This window comes from Monodon monoceros, unplaced genomic scaffold, assembly GCF_005190385.1.
Source record: "Monodon monoceros isolate NGI ecotype Baffin Bay Population unplaced genomic scaffold, NGI_Narwhal_1 Super_Scaffold_20, whole genome shotgun sequence".
NCBI lineage: Eukaryota > Metazoa > Chordata > Mammalia > Artiodactyla > Monodontidae > Monodon > Monodon monoceros.
The window spans coordinates 15980922-16005103 of record NW_021703777.1 but is presented as its reverse complement, the minus strand read 5'-3'; the positions used below and the strand labels follow the sequence as shown (position 1 = coordinate 16005103).

Here is a 24182-nt window from a genome sequence, read left to right as displayed (position 1 = left end):
TTCTCTGGTGAGGTGTCTATTCAGATCTTTTGCCCATTTTGTAGTTTTTTTAAATTGTTGAGTTTCTTTGTATGTTTCGGATACAAGTCCTTTCTTTATTAGATATGAGTTTTGCAAATATTTTCTCTGAGTCTATCATGTCTTTTCATCCTCCTAGCCGTATCTTTCACAGAGTAGACATTTTTAGTTTCTAATGGAGTCCAACTTATCAATTTTTTTCTCATAGATTGTGCTGTTGGTATTATACCTAAAATCATTGCCAAATGCAAGTTTGCCTAGATTTTTTTCCTATGTTATCTTCTAGAGGTTGTATAGTTTCATGTTTTACATTGATGTCTATGTTCCATTTTTAAATAGTTTTTGTAAAAGGTATAAATTCTCTGTCTAGATTACATTGTTTTGAATATGGATGTCTATTTGTTCCAGAATCATTTGTTGAAAGGAGTGTCCTCTCTCCACTGAATTACCTTTGCTACTTTGCCAAAGATCATTAGGTTATATTTGCGTGGGAGCATTTTTGGGCTATTTATTGTGTTCCATTGATCTATTTATTCTTTTGCCGATATCACATTGTCTTGATAACTAGCATTATAGTTAGTCTTAAAGTCTGGTAGTATTAGTACTCCAACTTTGTTCTTCTTCAGTATTGTCTAGGTTATTATAGGTCTTTTTGCTTTTCCATATAAACCTTAGGATCAGTTTTTCTATATCCACAAAATAGATTTCCAGGATTTTGAATGGGAATGCGTTGAATCTATAGCCCTTTTTGGAAGAATTGACATCTTAATAATATTGTCTTACTATCAATTAACTTGGACTATTTCTCCATTTATTTATATCAGCTTTAATTTCTTTCATCAGAATTTTGTAGTTTTCCTTGTATAGCTCTTGTATATATTTGTTAGAATTATACCTAAGTATTTCATATTTTTGAGTGCTAATGCAAATAGCATTGTGTTTTTAATTTCTAATTCCAGTAGTTCATTCCTTGGGTATAGGTAAGCAGCTGACTTTTGTATATAAATTTTGTATCTTGTACCCTTGCTATTAGTTGATTCTTTGGGATTTTCTACATAGACAGTTATGTTCCAAAAAAGGCCATTTTGTTTCTTCTTTTTCAATCAGTATACCTTTACTTAGTTTTCTTTTTTTTATTGCATTAACTAGCACTTCCAGTACACTATTGAATAAGAATGGTGAGCAGAAACATCCATCTCTTGTTCCTGATCACAAGAAAGAAGCATATAGTTTCCCACCATTAAGTACAATGTTAGCTATAGGGGATTTTGTAAATGTTTATGAAGTTCGGCAATTTCTTGTTTATTCCTAGTCTGCTGTGAGTTTTTATCATGAACAGTTGTTGCATTTTGTCAAATGCTTTTTCTGCATCTGTTAGTGTGATCATATGATTTTTCTTCTGGTCAAATCTCCTTATAAACATGTTAAAAGCAGACATCCTTGCAATCACATTAGTGGTATTTACCAGACAGGGTCCTTACCTGTGAAATGCTTTTATAGCAGTATGTACCTGGTCTGTCAAGGCTGCTAATTCTAAATAAGTCTGAAATTTATTGATTTATAAGTCACAACTCTGGAAAATGTCACTTAATCTGTGTAATTATGGGAATATAGAGTAGGGCTCTTTAATGATAGAATAGCTTCCTTTTGTATGTGTGCATCATTTTGAAACCGCTTGTGTTTGTCTGGGCCAGGACCCATCACATGACAAGGAAAGGGAACTGACAGAAATATGCTGATGATAGGGCTGTTTGCCATGCCTTGAGTTACAAAGTTCTTTGTCTCAGACCCAGGAATCTCATTGTTCTTGCCAGCATCATGAAATAGTAACTGGCTAACTAGTTTGTAAGTGAGTAAAATAAAATCCCAACCCAATACATTTCTACTGGCTACAGTTGGCTGGAGCTACTTAGCAGCTGCCGCTTTCAGTGAATCATATTTTCTCCAGTTTTCATGGTCCCCACTACTGTGGCTCACTGTCAGTTGCCTCTTTTTATAACTGAGTTTTTATTTGCTTATTGTAAAGTTAAGAGGCATAGTAGAATAGTGATTAGCACTGAAAACTCAAACTATGATCCCCCTATTCAAATTTAAATTTCACTAAGTAAACCTGTATGCCTTTAGGCAAGCTATTTAAATTTTCTGTGTCTCTGTTTCCCCATCTGATAATGATGATGTAGAAAATAATAATACTTTCTTTGTGTTTATTGTGAGGATTCACTGACTTAGTTACTAACTAAATTCTGCTAACTTAGTTCACTGAGTTAATATGCTTAAAGTACTTAGAATTGTGCTGACCAGCTAGTAAATGTTAGTTATTACTATTAAAAACCATGTCCCTATTAAAAGTGAGAAAGTAAAGGAGGAAAATTTAGTTCAAAAATTGAGAATATTATTTGTGAATTTTTCTGTTTATGCAAAGTGTATTTGTATTGGAGTATTAATTTAGTAATATTTAGTAATTATAGCAAGCTGGAAACATTACATGGTTATCTTTATGATGTAATTTTTGTAATTATTTTTAGGTTTTATGGCAGTTTGCATTAGAAATTTAAATTTCGGTGGAAACTGAAAATAACAGAAAGTTAGGTATAATCTCAACAATGATAGAGGAGCATCTTATAGAACATTCTAAGCTTTCACAGCATAAAAGAGTACCTACAAATATTATCAGAACATCAATAGTTAAATGATAGTAGGAATAGTACCAATGCTCAATTTATTCAACTCAGATTTTAAAAACAGAAAAGCTAAATATGATTTAATGTTTCTTCATGAATAAAAGATGCTCAAGATATTTTCCATCTGTCAGTTTATGATGATGATGATAAATATAGATTAATCATTCAGTTTTTGAGGTTGTAATCTTGACTCTCTTGGCCACATTCTTTTATAAAATGATGTATTTTTTGAAGTTACAGCTCTTTTGAATGCCTGGTAGAGAGCTTACTATGATTTGTGAAATGTGGTAAAATGAACTTTCTGCATTTAACAATAACCAGTAGGAGAAAATCAGTAAAGTAGACAAATATCTACATTATAAAGATATTGGGAATTTGATCCTGAATGTTTTCTGTAACATTGTTATGAACACGTGTTTTATTATTAGTGGTCATTTAGAAAAATAGCATTTTACTCAAATGGTTCTTAATTCAGTTGTTGCTAAATTTAAGTGAGAACATTGATGTTATCAGTACAACCAACACTGTCTACAAATGCTAAATTGGTAATGGTGCTGCAGGTCACTCTGATTCTATTGTTATATCACAGAAGATATTAAACAGGGGTGTAAACAGAACAAATACATTGAACAATATTAGAGTAACTGTCACACCTAGAAATCTCTTTTGATTAATTTTCATATAAGGCTGTTTCAACGCATAGGTTGAGGTTTTTTTGTTTGTTTGTTTTTAACATCTTTATTGGGGTATAATTCCCTTACAATGGTGTGTTAGTTTCTGCTTTATAACAAAGTGAATCAGTTATACATATACGTATGTTCCCATATCTCTTCCCTCTTGCGTCTCCCTCCCTCCCACCCTTCCAGGTGGTCACAAACCACCGAGCTGATATCCCTGTGCTATGCAGCTGCTTCCCACTAGCTATCTACCTTACGTTTGTTAGTGTATATATGTCCATGCCTCTCTCTCACTTTGTCACAGCTCATCCTTCCCCCTCCCCATATCCTCAAGTCCATTCTCTAGTAGGTCTGTGTCTTTATTCCTGTCTTACCCCTAGGTTCTTCATGACATTTTTTTTTCTTAAATTCCATATATATGTGTTAGCATACAGTATTTGTCTTTCTCTTTCTGACTTACTTCACTCAGTATGACAGACTTTAGGTCTATCCACCTCATTACAAATAGCTCAATTTCGTTTCTTTTTATGGCTGAGTCATAGGTTGAGTTTTTAATATGAAGATGATAACTAGTAAAGATCTGGCTTCTGATTTTGATTTGATTTTTTTTTTAAGTCATGCCTTTTGTAAATTGCTGAATTGCTCAGTCAGTTCCAATTCACTAGAAACTTAGTTAAGAGATGTGTGCTATCATATTCCATAAAAATAGTGACTTTAAAAATTAAATCATAAACTTAGAATACCAGTTAATGAATATCTTAAGAACCTAGTGATATCAGTCACACTTAAAGTTTAAGAAAACAAAATTTACTATATTCTGGGCACCTAAAATGGTATAAAATCAAGCTTCCCTGATCCCTACCATAACATCTAATTTCTCCCATAAATGTTATGTTTTTGCACTGGCTAGAACATGTCCTGAAACATTTTAATAAATTTCCTTTTTTTGTTTCTATGTAGAATATAAAATGAGCCTATTCACATCAGAGGTCAGAACCCCTGCTCAATTCAACATTCTCCACATTATCTAAATCTTATATTTTCTAGTTAAAAATGATCATTTTCTTAGACCTTTCACTTTTTACTTCCATCTACACTAATGGGCTTCTCTTTGGGTTTATATTTGTTCAGGAAATACAGTTGTAATAGTTACTGTGTTACTGCATATGAGAGGCAAGTAGAAAATAACCAGTTTGAATTGAAATGCAGATACCAATGTCTTAACAATGGGTAATGCAATATATGCTTGAGGAAAATCACAAATCATAGATTTTTAGAATCTCTTAAAATAACTGAAACTTTTTGTGGTTTCAATTCAATTTAAATTCATTAAAGGCACATTTCTATATAGTTGTGATTATAGTTACTATCTATGTATTAGCCAAGTGCAAGATGATCTTGGAGGTGGGGAAAACTATATATATATTGAGTTTTGTTATTATTGAGGCCCTTATAGGTAGCATAGTCTAATCATTAAGAGTTAACCTTTTTTGATAAGACAGACATAGGCACTCCACTAGCTTTTCCACTCTCTCCCACTTCACTCGTATCCAGAGAATTTGAGAAGTGAGCACCAGATTCCTCATATTTTAAAATGGGACTGTTAATAGAATCTATTTGATAGGACATTTTAAGTGTTACAAAAAATGTAGGTATGCTGGCTGGTCCATAGTAAGTGCTGATTACATTATTTATATTGTACTTGGGTTTTAATTTTTTATCATTAATGAGCACCATTTTTAAAATAAATTTTTATATGTATAATCTAATCTATTAGTAAATACTTAATTTGAATTCTATTGTATTTGCATATAAATTATTTCAAAATGTGTGTTGATTTTATTCCTCTTAAGTGGATCTTTCTTTAGTTTCTTTTCTATATGTTAGCAGAGAAATTGTTACTGAAAATTTGGTCCGTGTCCTTGATGCTGAATGAGAATAACAAGGGCAAGGGTTTGAGAATAAAGGAAAGAGAAATTTTATTGATTTGTCAGAAAATGAGGAGGGTAGCTGACTAACGTCTTAAGCACTACCGTCCTGCCTTCTAAGAGAAAGCAGGGATATTTAAAGAAAAGTTTTGGGGTTTCAGTGTGACCACTGTCACATATAGTTGATTGTTTTGTTGAGGGTAGTTCTTTCCATGACATTATCTCTGACTGTTTCGGTCCTCTGGTTTTTTCAGCCCTCTGGTCCCAGTTAGAATGTTCCTTCTTCTGATAATTCTTGCTTTGTGATTTCATGGCCTTGGGTTTCTGTGGTTAAGACAAGAGGAACAAGCAGAAACAGTGAGAATGCCTGCGCACATTAATCAGTAACAAAGAATGCACAGTAACAAAGAATTTAAGTTTCAGTCCCCAGCAACAGAGGGAGAAGATGGAAAAACAAAATCATTCATCAAACAGTTTTAGTTTTGGGAGTCCTATTACATAATCTTTAATTTAGTGTACAGTTATTAATTAGTTCTATGTGTTCATTGCTGGTGTATTTTCATAGTGGTTCCAATTAGAAAACTGAAAAAAAATTCACTCTAAGTATTATTTCTAAATTATGTGCTAAATATGTAGGATTAAAATGAACTTTGGATATTTTTATTGAGGCATACGCTTCCTTCAATATCTAGCACTTCCACTTAAGATTTTTTTCTCCCAGCATATTCACACATAAATCATAACATCTACAAAAATTTTTTTTAAGTTATATAGTTTTTTCCCTAAGAGCATTATCTAATGGTGTATATATTGATTTTTCATGATTCTTTAAGATATTATTTTTTATGTACAATTTTAATGAGAACTAAAACAACCTCCTAATCTTAGAAATGCCTTTGTTGATTAAGAGTAGGTTCAGCTGCCTATAAAAGAAAACTCAAAATAGATACAGAAATTTCTCCCTCTCTCATGTAAAAGAGATAGGCAGTCTAGGGCTCTTACAGAGGGCCCATGAAGTCACCAGGAACATGGGCTTCAACCAGCTTAGCATTTAGCAATCCTGGTCACGTGGTCCTTACCCCCCGTAGTTCAAGAGGGCTATTCCAGACATCACATACATTTCCATGTACCAGATCGCAGGGGTGAGGGTGGAGAGGAAAGGGTATCCCCTCTTCTTCTGAAGGATATACCCCCCAAATTTGCTATAGAAAGTTGCTTTTGTAATCAGATAACAATTCTCTTTATTAAGCCAGTGCTTATAGATACATGGCTATATTCAGCTATGAGGGGCCCAGCTAAAAATTAGGATCTTAAAACCAATTAGCAGTCTCCACCACACTATCTTTTGAAGAATATAGCTATGCCCTCAAAAGTGTTTAAAAAAAAAACAAAACTATTAAATCTTGCTTTGTAAACTGTAGACAATTGGTCAGGCTATATTACAACTTAGTCATCATTTTTTTCATGATTAAATTGTTATAATAGCTATGATTGGTTCTGCATCATCCGCTAAGAAAATGTTATTAAAAGTTATTAAAAAACAGTAAATGCCATGTCATACTGCTCAACTTTTCAATACATCAAACCATTTTAGAGTTCCTTTAAAGCATTTTTACTGGGTAGGTAACAATCTTCGCTTGCAAAGAGCCTTTGATGGTTTATGAACTGACAGTAACTATCCATTAGGAGTATTGCTTTAGGTCAGTATTCATATTTATTAAAATGCTTCAGTAATTGACTTTCAAGAAAAAGATTTTTGCCTCATACTTTTAATTTTGAAGAAAGAAATCATGGAAAACTACCAATCTAAGTTTGTTAAAGATTGAAATCAAAATAGCTGTCTAGTTCAGAAAGTTGTTCATATGAGTAATTCTCTTTATTCAGAGTAGCACTGCTTATTCTTGTCTTCTGATGAAACTACTTAGATATGAGAAAATTTTTAAATGCAGGTTTTTGTCTGTTCTGGTTATAAGGGAAACAAGTCATTTGCCTTAGGAGGTAAGAATCTTGTGGCAGTACAGCTAATGATTTAACTTTGATTAATTTAGCAAGGCATAGAATTTTAAAATTTGTCGAAACCTTTGAGAATACATCCTCCAATCCCATCATTTTATGTTGAGGCACTATGGTCTGGAAAGTTTAAGTGACTTGGCAAGGTCACATTAATGAGTTAGTGGCAATGCTGAAACCAGGACTAAAGTTTTACTGCCTTTTAATCTAGTGCATTGTATCTCCCATTCCCTCCCTTTACCCTCCTTCCTTCCTCTGCTCCCTATATTATATTAGAATTAAAATATTTGTGTATCATACCAGGTTCATATGTGAAAAGGAAATCAGGTCATAGTGGTTAGTTAGTGGCAGTACTGAGGGTAAAACTAAAGATTTCTTTACTCTAATCTAATGTACCCTGTTTCCACTGAATGTATTATCATCACTATTATTTCGAGAATTTTGTTTTATGTAACATTTGAATTTCAGGGTTTAGATAAAAATTATTGGAAATGTATTGTTAATAAATGTTTCACATATGAGAATGAATAAATAACTGCTTTGGTTAATCTTTTTAAAACTGGCAATAATGACATCAATAGTAATACAGTGCTTTGCTGTTTAAGGCAGACTGTGTTAAAAAGGACAGAATTGACCATTTGAAGTTGGGGAAAGTTGAGTGTTCACTCATTCTGCAGCTCAGGACCTGTTTAAAGGATTGATTGCAGAGTATTCAGTACCATCCCTTTCATTATGCTATTCTGTTTTGATTGTGAAAAACTCAGTCTGGGGTCCAGAAAATTATATGTGAAATAAACACAGCCAAGTAAACTAGGACTATTGCTTTAGCAGTTTGAGCTATTTTGACCGATTTGCTGCTATATTTTATCAGCTTCCCCAAATAATCAACTAGAGTCTTACTTTCCTATGTTCTGAATTTTACGAATTGCACTTTTACTTTTCAATATCCTTATAATAATACAGTTCCTAAATTTATGCTTCTGCCCTTTCCTTTCTTCTCTTTCTCCTCTTCTCGTTTTTCATTATCATCAATGTGTAAAAAAAATTCATGAACCTTTGTTACATGAATGACCTATTACTATCTACAAATGGGGATATGAAAAAGTAAGGCACTCTTGCCCTCAGAGAACTTCCAGTCTGGTTAGAGGGACAGAACCTGTCCTAGAAAAGACTGGTTAACATTTAAAAACTGGTATGAATGATAAGCATTAGAGAAGATCAGAGAAGGGCGAGATCACTAGTGAGTGTTTAAGTCTATTGATAGAAACTTCAGAGATAAATATCTATTAGAGACTAGACTTGAAGGATTTAATCAGAGTATATTATAATATGCATAAATTGTGGTAAACCCTTTGGGTCAGTGTTAGATATCCTGAAGGACATTTTGAGTACATTTGTGATCAACTACTTGACATTCTTAATTTATGATGAACTAAATCACCCTTTCAAGCAAATTTAAATTTAAAACACAAAATGAGAAAGTTCATTCAGATGATATAAACTGATTACAAAAATATACACTTAAAATATGTGTTTATATATATTACAAAATACCAGAAATGTTTTATACACTATAGTAAAGAGATAGAATGTTATAGAAAAATCACGTCTGTTTCTGCACTTTAATTCTTTTCATACTTAGTTATGGGACCCTGCCAACATGGAAAGTAAAACAATATAAAGCTTCATATTCTTTAATTTAATCCTGGTAGAAAATACAGCTGAAGCCAGAGGCTACAAGCATCAGCTGACAGTTTAATGAAGACTCTTGAAAGAATGGGAGAGTCTAGGTGCTTTAAGACAAGCCCTGAGCAAGTCATTACATCTGTTTAGACAGAAAAAAAAAAAAAAAAAAAAAGATTAGTGAATATTTATGTATCAGTTACCAAAATATTTAAGTTAAATATATGTTTATTTTTATCTAATTATCATAAATTTGAATTTTTCTTTAAATCTATTGGCTACAAAGGCCAAAGATCTTTCCTGTAATATTGAATCATTTATTTTTAAAGTCCCAAGGGCTGTTGACTTGTGACTGTGAAATTATTAAATATTCATTATAGAAGACTACATGTTAAAATGTTTGTGTGAAATACCTGCCTTTTCATTTAAAATTGTAAATTCATTTGTTCACTGGAAGCTGAATTTACCTACCATACTTGTAATATCAACTATGAAAGAGCTGCTATCTTTTCCTATAACTTTCCTATATAAGTGGCTTCAGTTTGCTTGTTAGATAGAATGCATCAGGGGTTTTTTTCCCCTACAGGCTTGCTTAAAATAAACCTAGTGACTCTAATTCACTCATTTCTGAAAAGCATCACACGTACAAGTTTTTTTCAGACATTAAGATGTATTGTACACAGTACAGATTTTGGCTTGGGTTCAGGTTCAGAAACTGCTGCAAATGTAGAGGTAACTGGGAAGGTTAAAAAAGATGTTGATTTCCTGGATTTAAACACCGTTATAGAGAACCCAGTAACAAGATGCGTCTCTCACCCCCACCAATGGATTTTAACATGAATTTTATAGTCTTCTAGTGTCTTACACACACCATTATCACATAACTTCCTATAACTAGAAAAGGTAACTCTTCTTGCTCCAGGCAGTTCAAATGCATACTGACCTCTTTCAGATAAACCCAGCTATGTTCTCCTGAGTTCCACCCCTAAAATTCCCTTCCTTTGACTCTGTATATCTTGAAAGTGCCTTACAGTGCCTGGTATGTAGCTATAGCAGCAACAGCAGCAACAGAAGGAGTAACAATGATGATAGTAGTAGTAGTAGTAGTAGTAGTAGTAGTAGTAGTAGTGGCATTACCCAACTCAGGTCTGGGTGCTCGCTGCCCAAAAATCAATACTTGAGAGGCAAGTGCTAGTAGGAATGGAAAAATTGCTTTAATCAGAAGGCCAGCAATCTGGGCAGAAGGTGGCTTCTTGTCCCAAAACCAGCTCTAAAGATTTTTCTCGGCCATGAAAGTTTATCAAGGGCTAAGGGGAAATAATCTCAATTAATCCCTGAGGTAGGGAATCCGATTCCTCATGATGTCCCATTGCGTGCAGATTTGTTGACTCCCTGTGATCCTTCTTTAGATGCTATCTTGTTCACACAGTCTGTTCACGAAATTACTGAAAGGGAAGCTGGGGAAAAGATCTAGTCGTCCGTTAAATACTTATCCTTCATTTCTATTTCTTTGATCTATGCAAAGAATCAACAGGTTAAGCAAGGTACTGTGTGATCAAAAGATTTGAAAGATGTTCTTGGGCCAAGACAAAAGGGATCTCCTGCTGAGGGTGGTTTTCTGCAAAGAGCTGCTTTACAGTAGTAGTACCAGCAGTGGCAATAGCTGCTGGATAGAGTTTATCTTTTTTAATGTTATAAAAACATCTCTCATTTTTTTTGTTTAAAAACATTCTTGCTTTCATGTTGGGGTGTGCTGGTAACATGCAGTTCAAAATAAAATTGTTATTGATAAATATCTCCAAGGCTTGTGTATCTAAGTTTATAAGTATGTAGAATGTATACTTACCATCTATTGCTGTCTTTGTATGATCCACACAAGAAATTCAGTCCCATTACTGTTTGGTTACACTTCTTATCTGAATATGATGTGAACTAGAGGAGCAAATTAAGTGAGCTGTTATAAAATACTTGCCTTCCTAGTGCAATCCTTCGATCCTTATTTTTGTCTCAATTGAGCCCATTTTCAGAGAGGCTGAATATAAGAACTCGGGGTATGTTATCTATTGTTTGGTCTTATTAGTCATTAACCACAGTCAAGGTGCCTTTCAGGAAGAAAGGATGATAGATAGATCGCACTCTTAGGATCACATTCCCTGTCATGGAGAACAAAAATCAGGGAGGTGGGAGGTAGCAGAAGACAGAGTGCAGTGGGATACAGGTGCACCTTTTCCAGAGAAGAGCAAGATGAATGTTCTCATTGTCACTGCAGCCTGCATTTCATTAGTCATTAGTGTGACAGGTCTGTAATTGATGACATGATGTGGGACCTGTTGTGAGGCTTCTGTCCCCTCCTTTGAAACTACTCCTGTGTCCCTTAAATAGTATATGGTTATTTAATGTGTCAGTGCATCTGCCTTCATATCTCAGTCAAAGCTATCTTGGTAATGACAGAAAATCACACCACTTGTAACAAGGGAAGATGATATTAAAGTTTCATTGCTGTATTGACTGCAGTTCTCAGCAGTAGTTTCTCATGTAATAATAGGCAAGCTCAAGAATAAGTTTATCAGAGTAAGAGAAAAGAGCATCATGTGAGCTCTCAATCTGCTGCAGAAGAATGCTTTGTAGTCTACAGCTCATTGTTTTACTTATATTCTTTCTCTAGTTGCACTATTTAGATTGAGTTTCAAAGTTCTGTTTCAAGAAATACTACATTATATAGATCAGTGTGGTGCTCGAAGGACAATGGTGCTTCAAGGACAAAAGACAATGCTGCCTGAAAAACTTTCAACATTACATTTTTTTTTTTTTTACACCCCCTACCAGACTCTTAATCGCCCTCACCACCATGTTGCCATGGTTATGAAATTCCTGAGCCCACCTGGGCGAGGAAACCTGTCCCAAATAAGGAAAGGCATCTGCCCTGTCCCATTCCCACCCTATAGAAGGAAGGTCCATGTGCCTCAACCAATCAGTAAACGAAATTTTTACCTCAGACCATTCCTTTGTTTTCTGGCTATAAAAGCTAATAGCACATGTTCTGGCTCGACTCTCTCAGACTACTAGGAAGTCTGCCCGCTGTTCTGGCAGCGACCCTTCCCTCTAAGAAACTCTGTCTTTGCGTTCTGCCTTGTGTCTGGAAATTCTTTTCCAACCCGCCTTTGGACCACAACGATCCTCTGAACAATTATTTAAATACTTGAGCAAAATAACTGAATGAGCAAATCATGACTGAACACTTTGATTCCTTTTTAATAATTGTTTGAAAATTATTGAATCTTTCAGGAACTCCTGGAAAATTTGTTTTACTTTAATTCTATATTTAGGCTTATTTTATAATTACTTATCCATTAATTAATATTGTCCATATGGGATTTTTTTGAGAAAATTACTGTAAGAAACCACAGGGGTGAAATGTATGTAACATTATAATAAAAACATGTTAAATTTTTTAAAGTTAATTCTTAAGATCAGAACTTTATTACTCATCAAAAATGTTATCAACAATTTAATGAAGTTTGTTTTCTTGGATAGGGTTTTTTTTTTTAATGTTATAAAGGATATCTATTTCCCTTTAAGTTTTTAGTAATATAGTGGTAATAAAAAGTATACTTTTTTATAGCAGTTATCTATAATGAGAAGGCTTCCACAAGTTGGGAATAAATTGAATTTTTGTATATTAAATTTGGCTACTCACATGTAAAGTTGCTTTACTGTAACTATTTTAATATGTATAACCTTATTAGCATTATAATGACAAGCTTCCAAAGGAAAAATTACAATGACAATTAAATAGAGCATCCATGATGATACAAGTCAAAACTACATTCTATCAGTATATTTCTGATTTCCTTGCTGTTCTTCAAACTATACTCCCATATCTGATTTTACAAGATTATGTCTTTAATTGAAGCATTATTAGTCACCTCCTTCAGACCTATACCTAACTTTGAATGCACTATACATGAGACCATAACGTATGTATCCTGGTGACCTTTAAGTGTTCATGAACCAGTGTACATGAGAATATATATATTTTTGTTGACTAGTTAGGTCAGAGTTTGTGAAGTATTTTCTTAACTAAAAATCCATTAGATAGCCATCAAAATGCCTGGAAAGATCCTTAAAATACATTTATCTACTCTCTTCTTTATTTGCTAAATACACATTTTCTTCCTTTTGTTTCTGAAACAATACTTCCTCCTTGTTTTCTTTCACCTCTTTGATCATGCTTTCTGTCTTCCATGATGTTTCCTTCTTTGCCTGCTGCTTTAATGTCTACAGATGTTTGCCAGAGTTCTGTCTTATCCTATTTTCTTCTCAGGTATCATAACTTTATTCTCATTTTTATACCACTTAATCTAACTTTTTATAATCCCCCTTTTCTTATGGGGATTGGGTATATGTTCCTAGTCTTCTACTGAGATCTGCTCCTGAAATACCTGCTGATAATGCAAACTGTCCTCAGAGTCAGTTATTGTCTTTTACCTGGATTATTTTAACAGGCTTCTAATTCTGTTACCGACCTCTCCATCTGATAGTCACAGTTATCTTCCTAAGGCATAGATCTGCTCATTTCACCCTCCTATTAAATAATTTTTCTGGCTCTCCATTTCCAGTATAGTAAAGTCCAAATTCATTAGCACAGCCATCAGAATGTTTCACAGTCTGGCCACTGTCTATCTCTCTAGCATCTTTTCCTGACAATTTCATATGGAGGACTGAGGCCTATTCCCAGAATATGGCATATAAATACTCTGTGTATTTCTTCCTTTACTTTGATTAGGACTGCTGCCTTGAATGCCTTACCCACTTTTTCCTCCTGATACCCTTTTCCTTATTCTTAATTTTTTACATAAATTGACTCATACTACATGTAGACTTTTGAAGCTGGATCTTTTGACTTAATATTTTGAGATATATCCATGTCAAAACATGTAGATTTTGTTTATTACTTATAGTTGTTGATAATATTCTGTTATATGAATAATTAACTGTTTTTCATTCTTTTAGTGAGGACAAATAGGTTGTGTTTATTTTTTTCCGCTTTGCATAAAAATGCTACAGAGAACAATCTTGCCATGGTATTCTTTGAACATATGTGCACAATTCATTAAGTAATTAATGAATTAGTTTCAAATGGCTAGTCTGGGGACCTATGGAGAGTAATGAGAGGATGGTGAAACATAGACACCTGTCATCATTTTCCAAATTTTCTTTACTTGAAATCTCCTTGTATAAAGTATGATAGCGTCAAAATGCCCATGTTATGCTTGGTTTGCCATGTAGTTATATGATGCAAATAAATGTGAGGAATGGAAAGTTTGAAAAAAATCTATTAATCTAAGTTTTTCTGTGCCATTGCAAAGTGTGATACCATTTTACCTAATAAGGCTCTCTCATTAACATGCCTTAAATGCAAGTGCAAATACAAAATTTTGAAAGTTAATCTATATTGCATTGCTTTCTTTGTCTTAAATTTTGGAAACAGATTAGTGCTTGAGGAGTCATTTATTCCTAATAAACCTATTGTGTTTTATACTAAATTCTTACTGTATACTTGCTTGCTAATTGCATTAGGTCATACTGTTTCAAAGGCCACAAAACACAAAAGAGTAAGCAACTGCATCTATACTTAAAATATTGTCCCATTTACCTTTCTATTTATATTTTTGTAGCCTTAAAAATGTTTCTTGAAATATTTTAATAATTGAAATACTTCCATATAAACTGAAGCACTATTGCATATTACAGTGGTCCTTTCATTTTACTTTGTGTAAGAATTGCCTGGAGAGTGTGGTAAAGTAATGTACTTTTGGTTTCTACTATGGAAGATTCTGTCTCAGGTGTATATTTTTAATATTAACTTCATGTCCTTACCACACACAACTACCACCACCTCATTTTGCTCTGGAACCTGACTTCTTCAGAAACATCAGTTGAGGCAAAAGATGGGGTGCTGGTGGTCATGGTGATGGCTATGGTGATGGTGGCAGTGATGTCAGAGGTGGTGGTTGTGGTGGTGGTGATGGGTTGGAGCTGGCATAATTCAGGCCTTTGGAATCACGTTGTCTTGAATTTGAATCCCAGCTCTAATTCTTACTATCTTTAATATCTTGGTCAGATTAGCTAACCTGTCTAATCATCAGGTTCCTCATGTATAAAATGATGATAATGATTTCCCTAATTCATAAGGTTTAGCACAATACCTGGCCTGTAGTAAACACATAATACATGCCAACTATTATATATGCCTGAAGTAGCTTTGTTTCTTTTCTGATTTTGTAAACAACATTTTGTGGGTAGATTTTCTATGGAAGAACAGAAATATATTTAAAGCTCTAGATCCTTGAGTTTCATAAATCAAAGCCAAAGAGCATTCAGGTATCCCATTTTTCTCATTTCTGTAAATATTACTTAGTGATACTTTAACATCAGAAAACTTAAAAGGCACTTCTGAAGGAAGTATTATCTAAGTATCTATTTTTGTCCTGAATGGGAATCAATAAAAGGGTTTCATGTTAACAGTCCATGTTCTAGAGACTAAATTTCACTTTTTTTTTTTTTTTTTTTTTGCCACTCTATGAGCATCTCATTCTCTCAAAGGAGATACTGAAGTAAAAAACTAGGAAGCTTCTCATCAGAAACACGTGCATGCATACTCTTGAGAACTCCAGAGTACCTCATAGGGGGAATACTGTATGTTTTCACTTATATGTGGAGTCTAAAAAATAAATGAAAAAATATAATAAAACATAAACAGACTCACAGATTCAGAGAACAGACTGTTGGTTGTCAGAGGGAAGAGGAAAAGGGGCAAAATGGGTGAGGGGGATTAAGTGGTACAGCCACTATGTATAAAATAGATAAGATACAAGGATCTTATCCTTGTACAACACAGGGAATATATTATATAATAGCTTTATATAAAAAATGACCATGTGAAGAGTTAGTAAACTATTATAGGTTCACTTTCCCGAAGATTTGCACATTAGTTCTTCTAGTATTTTAAAATCTAAATTCCATTCCACTAAAAACAAAGTAGCAATTCACAATTTGAAAGTTACAACATTTTTGAACTTATAAAAATATTTTACTTGTAACTTTATCAGGGATTCTTAATCAGTGATCTATGAATTTTTAAAAGTCCATGAAATTAAATGTGAAATATTATATGTTTGAATTTGTATTTAGCTTTCATCAGGCTTTAAAACCCAAACCTATGAGCTCAAAATTGTTAAATGACATTAATCAGTAAAAGTATGTTCCCCAGAGTAGATATTTTGTAAAATTAAAAGGAAGAAAATCCATCATGTTCAATATTATTATTTTGTCAGTTTGTTCTTATTATTGCTTGTCCTATAAGTCGATTTTCATTCACTTTCAATGTTGTGATAATTTAAAATCTGTTTTTTTTCTATTATTCTTCATTATTTAATTTACTTTCTCCTCTGATATATTGACTTCTCAGTTTATATTTAAAACTTGGAATGTGGGATAGCTATTTCTTTAATCTTGGTGAATTATTTCCTTCATTTTTTTTTTTTTTTTGACAAGAGAGTAGGATTTATTGGTGGGCATGAGTAAGGAGGGGACAGCGCCAAGGCTCTCGCGAGTGCAGGGCCCGCCATGTTTCCAGGGGCCATGACTAGGGATGTGTTTGATCCCACAGCCATCTGGGATGAGCCGCTTTCCTGCCACCATGTTTTCAAATCTATGGGCATTAAACTTAGTAAATCCCCACTTCTTGGAGATGTGGATCTTCTGGTGACCAGGGAACTTGAACTTGGCCCTGCAGAGGGCCTCAATCACATGCTCCTTGTTCTGCAGCTTGGTGCAGATGGACATTATGACTTGACCAATGTGGACCCTGGCCACTTTGCTCTGGGGCTTTCTAAAGGCACTGCACATACTTGTCTGGAGCCTGGATTGGGGACAGCATGCCAGTCTTTAATGTCCACTGGAAAGGGCAGTCTCCAAGGTCCCTTAGGGCAACCCATACAGGCAACAGGCTGCATGCACTACCGAGGAGGCTGCTGTTTGCAGCCATTGCGCACCGGGCCCCCATGGGGAAAAGGGCACAGTCGGCTTAATTGACTGCAAATCCATCATTTTTAAAATGGTTATTTTCTAATAAAACTAGGGTGTGGAAGTCTGGAAACCAAGTGTTAAGACCTACTTGCTAAGGAATGCTCAACAGTTAGAGAAGTCCTTAGAGCAGGACTGTGGAGAACGCTGCTCTTCAAAGCATGATGTGAGGATCCACACTGGTAGGTGAACTCTTTATTACAAGTCCATGACTAGATGGGGACGAAATTGAGAGCAATTATTTAGAAACTTTAACAGCAATTTGACATTACTTTGAAATCCAAGGGCATGATTATTTTTCTGTTAATTCACTTTACTGTTATTTTGTAAGAATTCTGGTCTGCAGCATGAACTGTAAATTTTAAAACATGGCTCTTCAACCACAGAAAATTTGAGCAACAGTGGTATAGACTTCTTGGCTCAAGCTCACAGCTTCATTTGTCCTATTACAGTAATTAACGGAATACTAGAAGAGAAATCGTACTTTTCTTCTAGAATTTTAAGTTTTCAACTTTATGAAACTGGGAATGATGTTTTATATTTTCCCACATATAAGAGGTATTTTGAATTACTGCAGTGCTTTGCTGGGCAAATTTAGGATACTGCTAAAATACAAGTATTTTGATGGGGAAAAGATTTATTCTCTTTTTTTATTACATACATACATATATATATATATATATATATACATATATATATATATATATATATATATATAAGCATTAACTGCTATGAAGCATTTTATGAGAAGTAGAGAGACTTGTGACATGGAAGAGGTAGTTGGTGCTCTGAGAATGAATGGGAACATGAGAGAAGGAAAGGAGAGCTGAGAGTTCAGTCTTAGCATGCAAGTCTTATCAAGTCCATTAGAATATAGATGGGGGAAATTAGAAGGTCAGCTGGGAAACTTAGGAATTTAATAGAATTATTAAAGCGTTATTTAAATATTATTTATTAATTATAACTAAGGTATTAATTAAATATCATTACATTAATATGTATTAATGGAATGCTGAGAAGTAATTTCTAACATGATGGGATAGTGATCGAAGTAATCAATTTAGGTCCCTAGGTGAGAATGTAGTAGAAATTACAAGAGGCATTATGGCCAATCAAGATAGAGAATATACAAAGATGACAGAAAAATGAGGTTGAGAATGCTTCAGGAGAAATAATAATTTCCTGAGAAGGAGTAGACTTAACCAGCACATCTGGAAGTAGAGGCTACTATTTTCATGATTATAGTAGTGCTTTAGATGTTATAGAAATGAAGAAGAATTGCTACACATTCTTTCACACTTCCTTAAATTTGTAGGTGGCATCTATATACTCTTTCAAATTTAAGTGGGCTTCCAAACTGTTTATGGCCAACAGAATATAGCAGAAACAACAGTGCATGAGTTCAGAGGTCAAGTCCTCAAAGGTGATGTAGCTTTTACTTTATTCTCTGGAATATTTGTGTTTGGAGTCCAAAGATTCCATATAAGAAGTCTGACTACCTTGAAGTCAACATTCTGGGAGGAAGCAAAGCCACATGGAGGGGTCACATATAGGAACTCCAGTCAGCAGTCCTAGTCTTTGAGTTATTTCCTCCCAGGCACCACATATGTGAGTGAAGTAGGCTTTGGCTGATTCCAGCCCCCAGCTGACAAATGAGCCCCAGTTTCAAATTTTCCTACTTGAGATATAATAGGGACAAATCACCTCCTGCCTGTGCTTTAGATCCATAGAACCCAGGGCTTATTATTATTGTTTTTAAGTCACTAAGTTTTGGGTTAATTTGTTATGTAGTATTAAAAACTGGAACAGATGTTAATTTACATTGTCTCTAATTTTTGAGCTAAAGTTATAGGAAGTTTTAGAGACACTACTTGTTTTATATATATATATATATATATATATATATATATATATATATATGCGTGCACGTGTGTGTGTATATAAAACATATATAATTTAAAACTATTAGCTAATGGGTACTATGGAATAAATTTGTATGGTTGTTTAGAGAGCATTTTAGTATAATTCTTTTACGTGAGCACTTAAGGCCTTAGAGTTTGGTTTTATTTATGTACTTTTAGTTTAAGATTCATTCACAGCTCATATTTATCTTGAGAAATATCTTAGATGGATAAGACTGTCTTAGAATGACAAGAAACCCATACCTTCTATTTCAAATCCTTAAAATTTTCCTGCTTCAAGTCCTGCACATCTTGAATCTTCTTCTCTGTACTTTTTAATAGACTTTATTTTTTGCAGCACTTTTAGGGTCACAGCAAAATTTGAGCAGAAAGTTTAGGTATTTCCCATAGAGTTCTTGCCCCAGCACATACACAGCCTCCCCTATTATCAATATCTGCTCAGCAGAGTGGTACATTTTTTGTAAATGATGTGCTTACATTGACATCACTATCACCCAGAGTCCATAATCTATAATAGAGTTTACTCTTGGTGTTGTACACCTATATGGGTTTGGGCAAATTTATAATCACATATACCCATCATTATAGTATCATACAGAGTACTTTCACTGTCCTAAAAATCCTCTGTGCTCTGCCTATTCATCCTTCCCTCTCCTAACTCCTGTCCAACGCTGATCTTTTCACTGTCTCTAGAATTTTGCCTTTTCCAGAATGTCAAATAGTTGGAATCCTACAGTAGTATGTAGCCTTTTCAGATTCCCTCTACTTTTATTTTTTGCAACTTCTCATTCATAGTTCTCAACCTAAATATTAAGTCCTTTCCTCAAAAAAGTCTTCCTAAATCCACAATCTATATCATACTCTATGTTAATTTTTCACATTGCAGTTTTAATTCTTCCTTTGCAGTACTTATCATAGTTTATGTGATTAGCATCTGTCCCCATTAAAATGTGGAATATTTCATCACTGGTATCATTCTTGTAGCTAGCACAGGGCCCAGCATATTTAGGTACTCAGCAAATATTTGTAGAATGTTTGAAATAATGAAACCAGTTTTCCTATACCAAAATACATTAAACATATGAACATAAACTGACAAAGCTGATTCCACAAGCTATAACATAAATTCAAATTCCAATTTCATTGGTTTACCACACCTTATACTTGCATAGGTGCTCCAACAATACATCATTTTGTCTTATATTTTTAATCTAGTATAGTATATTGTATTTTATTTTGAAACTACCTAAAAATTGTTATGTACAAATTTGATTTTTCTGTGTCAAATAATGTACTTGTTTATAGGGCATATTTTGGAGTCTCCTTTAAATGTTTTTTTTTGTTTTGTTTTTTTGTTTTTTGCGGTACGCGGGCCTCTCACTGTTGTGGTCTCCCCCGTTGCGGAGCACAGGCTCCGTACATGCAGGCTCAGCGGCCATGGCTCACGGGCCCAGCCACTCCGCAGCATGTGGGATCTTCCCGGACCGGGGCACAAACCCATGTCCCCTGCATCGGCAGGCGGACTCTCAACCACTGCACCACCAGGGAAGCACCTCCTTCAAATGTTTTAATAGCCACCTTTCACTTATCTCCTGCTGAAATCTGTTTGCTGACAGTTACTAAAATTAGAAGTATATAGTTATTGGATCTCATAGCTGGTAGAGATGAGTGCAACTAGTCCAAACATTCAGTTTACAGAGGAATCATCTCAGAGTCCATGACTTGTCTAGGGTTACAGAGCTACTCAGAGCCAAAACCTCCTTGAATTCAAGCTTTCTTAGTTCAGTACTCTGGGCCACTGCTTCCACAACTCTTTCTTGGTATATCAGACCTAGAAAAAGCAGTGGCGGATTGGGAAAAGTAATGTCTGCAGCGTAGCCTAGAATTGAGAGCTTCGTTTTTTTCCTTTCTTATTCATGGTCTTTTTTTCCCCGTTAATATAACTTCTTTTCACTAAAAGTACATATTGTGAATAGCATTCCTCTTTTAGGTATTAAAATTGCAAGAAGTACAGAGAACTTAGACTTTACTCCTTTCATCTTTATTTTAAAGAACATTTGATAGCAGATACCCTGTGTCTTCTAATTCAGTGTTCCCAAATTTATTAAAATTCTGGCTTTTTCTTTTCCTGGCATACAAAATCTCAGCCTCAGACAGTAGAAGGTATTATTCCGATATAATTCACTCTAGAGAATGATATGATGGATAAAGATTGTGGAAGACACACCATGTCACAATGGCCTTAGTACCACTAATCCTAACAACAGCCATGCCACTCAGGAACTGGGATCCTCATTTTATTGATGAGGAAACTGGCTCAGAAGGGTTAAATAACTTGCCCAGATTTGCTGCTCATAAGCAGCAAAGCCAGGTATATCTAGTCTAAAGCCTACATTTGTTTGTTTTGTTTTGCTTTCACTACACTAAACTCCCTATATTATTATTAATTGTTTTCCTAAACTGTCAAGAATGACAGTTAGCCAAGGAATCATTGCTGTATTTATGCTAGTTATGACTAGATTACATCTAGGATTTTTTTGTCATTTTAACAATAGATTGGGATTTAAGTCATTTTTGGCTTCATAGAAAAAATTCATGAAATCAGTTTCAGAAAATAATCTTTCCATTCAAATGTGCATTTTGTTATTTTAAGTAGCTTGGCCAGGTGTGCTTTGTGGTTTTTACCTGGAACATGAATCCCTAGTCCAAACAAATCTCACTTGTCGGAATATAGCTAATGAATTAATAAGTACATTGGTTAATCTATGAAATAGTTGTAATTCAAAAAATTATCATCCTAGCTTCTTCCATTTACTAACTTCGTGATTTAGGGCAATTTATTTAACCTTTTTGAACCTCCATTTCCTCACCTATAAAGTTGGGATGATGGCAGTAAACTCCTTATAAGGTTTTTCTGGGGATCACGTGAGAAAATGGATATAAAATACTTGGCACCATGCCTGACCCATAAGGTGCTCAATAAATCTTTTAAGCAGGTCTTACTTGTCCTGTCTATGGATTGAACAATTATAGTGATATGCCCTGATCTGGGAATGTTGCCATTTTTTAGTAGACGTATTTCATGAAAGAATATGAATAAAGGACACCCTTTTTCATCCATGCTGGGAGGTGTTTAAGAAGTCCCTAATACCCTGTGTCACATTCCTCTTTAGTTCCAATAGGATTGTTACAGGCAGTATTCTAGTTCTGGTGATTGTATGTGATGAAGTACATAAAAGCCCTTGTCAAGGGGGGTGAGGAGGTGGAATTTTAGTAGGTTAATTGCTCAATAGCTACTAGGAAAACTCTAATTTAACAGATCCATCAATATAATATGAAGCCTCATCTATAAATGCTCTGCTCCCTTTGGAGGATCATGTCCAAATTACTGGTTAAATGCTGAAAGAAGCCATATTACAGTGAATTGTGTTGGGATATTATAGATGTGTTCTATCTCAAGTTAACAGAACATGCACTAGTGTGCCATAGCTTTACTCTTCCAATTCTTTTAAATGTGTGTCCACTAGGTCAGTTAAGCCTGGGCAACATTTCCCCCCTGTTTACTATTTATCATGTAATATGAAGGGGGTCATGTCCAGTACTGTAGGTAAACTGCTCAGAAGCCAAAAATAATCATTATTATATCACTGAACTGGCTTTGATACTTATAGGATATTTGCAGTGGGCCAAAACACTTTTCTTTTTCTCTCCTTATTGTGTAAATAAAGCTTTAGCTGAACTAGCTACCTCAAAAGTAAAAAGGTAATGCATTCTGAGGCTTTCCAACAAGCTTCATGAGCTGACATGAAATCTGAGAGTATATAAGAACAGAGTGCCATCTGAGAGACATCCTAAAAAGATAAGTTTACTTCTTTTTATGAAGTAGATCCCTCTCCAGTTCTGTAGAGATCTAAAGTCAACTTTTGTAAATGAAATAAGAAGACCCTTGGATTAAACTATAATTCTGTCTTCAAATGAAGACAGAATTTTTCTGCTGGGTTTTTCTGCTGGGTTATTCCTCCCCCAAGGTACCTAGAATGCCTAGTCAAATGAGTAGAGGAAGAGTGTGTGGATATTAGGGACAGAAAACTCTAGGATTTATATTTTTTAAATGTTATTTCTGAAGCATATGTATTTATTTGAGAATGTTTGTGTATATTTCCTTAATACACCCACTGGCTACAACAGTCTCTGCTATTTTAAAGTTTAAATCTAGTAAGTACATATTTACATACATATTTATGTGTATGCAATAATAACTGGTCTAGTGATTTTTTAAAGAAAATTTAATTTCTTAGAAAAAGCAATTCTCTACACAGTCTACTGGTCAAGTACTCCTTGCAATACAAGGTGTCCCATTAATGTCCATATTTTCTTAGTTAAGCCTGGTACTCTGTCCCCAGTAGCATCTTCCTCCTCATCCAGGAAATACAAGTACTGCTGAGATGCCCTTTACTATTTCATATTCTATGAAAAGGCTAGACTTTCTTCCAGTAAAACAGCTGGTACAATTACTCTACAACTTACTCTGCCATGAAGGAGGTTCAGGGGGTCTATTCCCTGGTACTTGTCCTTCCACCTATGCCTCATTTCCCTGCAGTTTACCAGACCATGCTGTTTTTCACTAGCATATGACATAATATTTTCTGTATATTGGCACAAGCATGGATGATTCTGCTTGATCTTGCTTCTCTCAGTAGTTTTCAATTCAACTTAATATATTTGGAGATAGTGTTGTAAAGTTATTAATGAGTCATATACTTGAAGACAATGGGTGAAATTTATTGTACCGTAAAAACAAAATTCCAAAATTAAATATTGCAGGCATATAACATATTTAGTGTTGACCCAACCATAAAAGCACATTATAGCAGATATCTTCTGTTATTATTTCAAAATATTGACATTCTAATGATTGGAAACCTTATCCATAAGATGTGATACAATCTGGACGTTTTTAGAATAATCCATCATCATGAAACTATCCATCTTGGAAAGAAAAAAAAAATAAACAGATCATGTATGTTCTTTCTGTAGAATCTCATTTTGTGCAAGTCACATATTTTGAAGAAGCAGTTTTGACCACATTTCTCCCACAATATGGAGCAGTTTACATGGTGCCTCCTTGCTGTGCTATGCAAATACAAACCGAAAAGTAATAGATGTTCATAGGCA

The 24182-nt window shown here is 34.4% G+C and overlaps 1 protein-coding gene and 1 non-coding gene across 2 annotated transcripts in view; one reads left to right on the top strand and one right to left on the bottom strand.

Moving 5' to 3' along the window:
* The window catches only part of STPG2 (sperm tail PG-rich repeat containing 2), a 550510-nt gene that overhangs the window by 304922 nt on the left and 221406 nt on the right, over positions 1-24182 (top strand). The window lies entirely within an intron of this gene.
* On the bottom strand, positions 16966-17100 carry LOC114903339. The gene has a single exon (XR_003795718.1). It is a non-coding gene; the product is annotated as a small nucleolar RNA SNORA70 (small nucleolar RNA).